Here is a 6025-nt window from a genome sequence, read left to right as displayed (position 1 = left end):
TAGCTAAGCAGTACACTGAGCAAATAAGAGTAGATGATTGGGTTTTTATTAATAAACTTAATAACAGGATGCTCTCTTGTCTGTCTAACCCTTGAAAAATAATGGAAATCATCTCAGTAGTTTCTATGCCATTTCAACATGTAGGACAGAAGTTTGAATGGGAATACCTCTAAAGCAATGTCGCAGAATTTCAATGACCCAAGTTGTTTAGGAAAACCACACTGGCATGCTAAGTGGTTCACGTCTATAATCCTAGCTACACAGGAAACTGAGATCTGAGGATTCTGGTTTAAAGCCAGCCCCAGCAGAAAAGTTCCTGAGACTCTTATCTCCGATAAACCATCAAAAGTTCAGAAATGGAGCTGTGGCTCAAGTGGTAGAGTGTCAGCCTTGAAGAAAAAAGCTAAGGGACACCACCAGTAAGGGGACACACACACACACACTTTATACACAGGAAAACAACTGGCCTCTCCCAACTTGGATATTCTCAGCTACCTCTGGTACAGGATCTACCCCACACAGATACAAAGAGCAGCATAGGATATTCTTGGCCACACTGAGACTGATAATTGTAAATGTATATCCACTTTGCTTATTATAAAGCACACTTGTAACTTGTTGGTGATTGAAATTGCATCAGAGCATGAGGTTACAGCCGAGATGGATTCTATTTGGGCAACTTGCTAGCTGTGTGATTTGGAACAATAAAGAAAATTTTATATACCTCAGTTTCTCCACCTATTAAGTGGGTCCTCATAGTGCATCCATCCTAGGAGGGCACCAGCATTACAACTAGTACCCAGCCCACAGTGTGGTGTACTGAATTACTATGTTCATGTTGTCGTCATCACTGTTATGGACATGGTTCAGTGACTGTTCTGGATTAGAAGAGATTTCCCATAGTTTCCAAGAAAGTGAAATTTAGTAGTACCTTTCTCTCTTCCACCACACTCTTCTTCTTCCAAAAGAAAATAATCCAAAACTTCTATGCCTCCATCAGAAAGAATGACCTTGCCCCATTTGTTAGGAAATAGAAAGACTTGGAAAAAATTATATGAAGTGAAGTAAGCCAGGCCCAAAGAAACATAGGTCTCATGGTTTCCCTTACTTGCAATAACTAGTATGTCTGAGACAAGCAGAAAAGGTCAAAAGCTATGTACAAATGACCATATAAGATGATGCTGAGTGAAATGAACCCCAAGATAGGGACACAAAAGGTTTTATCTTTCTTGCTGTTGTTTTTAATGTATTTATAATGTACTATGTGATTTTTTTGTTTCTTTTATATGTTCTTCCCCCATGGTATAACCCCTGTTTTCACTGTATTTAATTGGGTGACCTGCATCTTGTATATATATTTTTCTAATTTGGGGAGGGGAAGGGAAATAACAAAATGCTTAAGTAAGAATACAGGTGACCCATTATAACAATGAGATATACAAGACACTGTGAAAAACAAACTTTACAACTTTGGGGGAGGGAGGGAGAAATTGGGGAGGGAAGGGATGGTAGGGGAAAAACAAAGGAGAAGGTAATAATGCTCGATAGGAAATGTATTCATTACCTTACTCATGTACTGTAACCCCTCTGTACAGTATCTTACAATAAAAGATATATACAAAAAATAATCAAAAGAGTTTTGTATCCATATGTGAAGTCTGAGAAAAACATCAGATGAATGTGTAACTTTATTCTTAACTTGCTGATTGTCAAAACAAATATAGCACATTGAATTTCTTTTTTTACCCTTACTAGGGCTTGAATTAATGGCTTGGGTACTAAAGGTGGGCACTTTATTAGTTGAGCCACAATTCTACTTCCAGTTTCTTGGTGGTTAATTGGAGATAACAATCTTTCCTACCTGGGCTGTTGTGAACCACAGTCCTCAGATCTCAGCCTCCAGGGTAGCTAGGATTATAGGCTTGAGCCACTCACATGCAGCTTTCTTAAAAAATGTGTTAATAGGTTCAGTCATATGCAATTGCCCATTTGTGGGTCAAAAAAGATAAACTATCAGCATTTTCCCTACTTCTCGATTTATAATATGCCCTGGACCTTGCTAGTCTAAGCAATATACTTTAATTGTTATTTTTTATACTTTGTACTATGGAGAAAATTTTATTAAAGGGTATGTTTTAAGATAGATGTGAAATAAAAACATTTCAGAGCTGACCTTAGGTTGCAGAAAGATCAAGTTTGCATAAAAACTTCCAACGATTTTGTCTCACTCATTCGTGGAGCTGCTAAAATTGGAAAGGCCTTTTGAGAACACCTATTCCAAACCTTCCTTCTGATGAGCTAACAGGGGTCTTGAAGGGTGAATTTATTTACCCATGGTCACAGTCAGAATGTATCAGAGCCAAGAATAGCTGTCCAGTCCCTGAGCTCCTATTCAGTTTCTCTTGTGTGAAAATCGAATCTCTATTGTCTGGAATTTTGTCAGGCTGTGTTCATAAGGAAGCCACAGGCATGGTGTGCAAAACCTGGGGTGTGAGGAGGTCGCATCTGAATTGAATGCCCGCATGCACTTTGCTCATGTCTGTAATCAGACTCTTGATTCTGGGCAAGAGAAGTCATGGCCAAAAAGAAAAAAAAATGTATCTAAAGAATTCTCAGACCTCTCAGGTAAGTGACACTGTCATCACAGATAAGAAATAATATAAAAGGTGGGACATGGGCATCTACAGCATTTCCACGGGCAGTGCCCATTGTGGCCTGTGATTCACAGATGGAGAAATAGATTCAGAAAGCTGGCAGCTTCCAGCACTCAATCTGTTCACATCATCATCAAAAGATGGGTCATCCTTCTTGACGGCTTCCAAATCTCACAGGCGTATATGCAGCTGGGAAAACTTACTGGGAGATACCTGAGCTCAGGGAGCTTTGGACATGCACTGATTTGTTTTCTGACTTCTTGAGTCAAAACAGGAGAAAGCAGAATGAGTCCAACCTAGTAAGAAGTATTATAATGAGAGAAATGACTTAGTTCAGCTAGTGCCTGTGAACCTGAAATAATAACTGTAGCAGAAACTGGCTATTGGCTTAAAAACATTGTTATTAATATGTTGATTATGACTGGCTTAAACCTAGCAAACTAGCAGAAGAGAAGCATATCATCTGGAGTAGCAGCAACCCTTGGTATCCAGGCCTTCATTCTAGGACCTCTACAAATCAGCAAACGTTCAAGTCCCTTCTGTACAATGCTGAAATATTTGCATACAACCTATGCACATCCCCCAATATTACTTTTCATGATCTCTAGATTAATTATAATATGTAATGGAATGCAAATATTGTGGAAATAATTGTTACATTGTACAGTTTAGGGAATCATGAGGAGAGGAATGTCTGCACATGTTCAGGACAAAACATATGCATTTTTCTAAATGTGAGCTTTTGATTCAGAGTGAGTTGACTCTTCTGATGCCGAATCCACTAATTATAACTAACATGCTAGCTGCTGCAGATGAGATGGGGAGGTAGGAAGGAAGAAAACCCTAACAAAATGTGGGCATTGTTAGTCCAAAGGACAAAACAGGTGCTAGATAATCCATGTTTGTATATACTATAATTCATTTAATATATTCATTGCTGTGGGCATTCATTCTGTGTCTTTTAGATGGCCTGTACAACAAACACTTCTGTGGCTCTGTCCTTGTGTTCATATGTGAGCACATCCTTATGATAGTTTCCTGATGTTGAATAACAAGGCTAAAGCATACGAATGTTTGATCTTGATAAACTTACTTCTAGAAAATTTGTTTCTCACAGTTTGTACCTTCTAGTCTTGGAGTTGTGGATCCATAAATACATACATATACACATATTTATGTGAATATATACACATGTATGTCTATATATTATATATATTTATATGTGTGTCTTTAATTTTTTGCTAATAGACGAGTCTGTCGCTCTCAGAAACATTTCAGAGTGGTATGCTTGAGCCACAGGAAAACTATGATATAACTTCTTGAAACTACAGTTCTTACAAAACACTGTTATTTTTACATTTTATGCTGCCATGAAATAAAATAAAAAATCCATACCAATTGTCCAGGATGAAACATAAGCCTACAAAGGATTTTCTCTCTTCAATGCTTTCCCACGCATCCCTCAAACTCCAGGACAAATTCACTTTCCTCTGCAGTTTAAAAAAAAAAACATACATATATTGAAATGACTGCTTTTTAATTAGGAGTCTCCTAATTTAACCTTTCATCCAATCAAGTCGTAAAGGTACCAGGCAATGAGGACAACCTCACATTTAAACAGCAAAATAAATAAATAAAACAAAACAAAACAAATCAAAGATATAATTGAAACTTGACACTGGAGGATAGAAACCAAGTAAGACCCAGAGGTGTTATGACAGAGTGATGTTTTACTACATCTAGTGATAGACAGAACCCAGAGATCCTGCTTCTAGCTGTGGGAAATCCCAGCTTGCTGTTGCCAGCAGATGGACAGGGAGACAAAGCCCAGCTGCCTCATGCCTCAATGCCAGAGGGAAGGCTTGTGAATTCCCAGCCCAAGTCATTCCACACAGACTTTTGGTGATTGTTGAATGCCATTTCTCTGATTAAAATGGCTTGAATTGGTTTTGCTCATTAGAATCGTTTGATATTTAGAATGCTGTGACATTCACTGAAAACTCTAATGTTGAGCGAGAAAAAGGCAACCTCCAATTAAATTCTTTAAAGAAGACCAGAGTCAATACAAAGGCACCATCATTCAAGTTTTGGTGCTTCTCAATTAATTTTTCCTAATGATAATAAATTTACTATTTTTTTAATCTTTTGTCTAGGCAATCCCAAATGCAGGAGTCTCAATACATGTGAGTTTTGATGCATAGAATACTGTGCTAAATTTAAAAAATATCTATTCTCTGGTGACTCTATTACACTGTTGTTGGGAGTATAAACTTGTTCAACTACTCTGGAAAGCAGTATGGAGGTTCCTCAGAAGACTCCACATAGAGCTCCCCTATAACCCAGCAATCCCACTTCTGGGCATTTACCCAAATGACCATAGACAAGGTCATAGTAAAGCTACCAACACATCTATGTTCATCACAGCATTATTTACCATAGCTAAGATTTGGAACCAACCCAGATGCCCCCTCAATATATGAATGGATCAAGAAAATGTGATATATATTTATATGTGTATGTATATATATATATATATATATAATACACATACACACACACACACACACAATGTAATTCTATGCTCCCATCAGAATGATACCGCCCCATTTGTAATGAAATGGAAAGACTTGGAAAAAAATCATATTAAGTGAAGTAAGCCAGACCCAAAGAAACATAGGTCCCATGTTTTCCCTCATTTGTAATAATTAATATATGACTAGGATAATCCTAGCAGATGAGCAGAATAGCTCAATAGCTATGTACATATGACCATATAAGATGATGCTAAGTAAAATGAACTCCAAGATATGGACACAAGAGGTTTTTCTTTTTCTTTTCTTTCTTTTTTTTTTTTTGTCAGTCATGGGGCTTGAACTCTGGGCCTGGGCGCTGTCCCTCAGCTTATCAGCTTAAAGCGAGCGCTCTACCACTTGAGCTACAGCGCCACTTCCAGTTTTCTGAGTGGTTTATTGGAGATATGAGTCTCACGGGCTTTCCTGCCTGGGCTGGCTTTGAACCATGATCCTCAGATCTCAGCCTCCTGAGTTGCTAGGATTACAGGCCTGAGCCACCAGTGCCAGGCAAGAGGTTTTTCTTGTCTGGAATGAACAGTGTTTTTTTTAAAATATAATTTATATTTTAATATAAAATCTAATAAATTATATATCAATGTATTTTATTGATTACAAAGGAATTAAACTATAATTTGATCATAAATTATAGTAGTACTTATAAGCAAAAGTGTATGACTATCGTTTATTCATTTTTTTTAATGTCAAGGTGATGTACAGAGGGGTTACAATCACATAAATAAGGTAATAAGTACATTTCTTGTCAAACATATTACCTTTTCCCTCATTTTTCTCCTTCTT

Source organism: Dipodomys ordii, unplaced genomic scaffold, assembly GCF_000151885.1.
Source record: "Dipodomys ordii isolate 6190 unplaced genomic scaffold, Dord_2.0 Scaffold146, whole genome shotgun sequence".
NCBI classification, from domain to species: Eukaryota; Metazoa; Chordata; class Mammalia; order Rodentia; family Heteromyidae; genus Dipodomys; species Dipodomys ordii.
Note: the sequence above shows the minus strand (reverse complement) of the source record.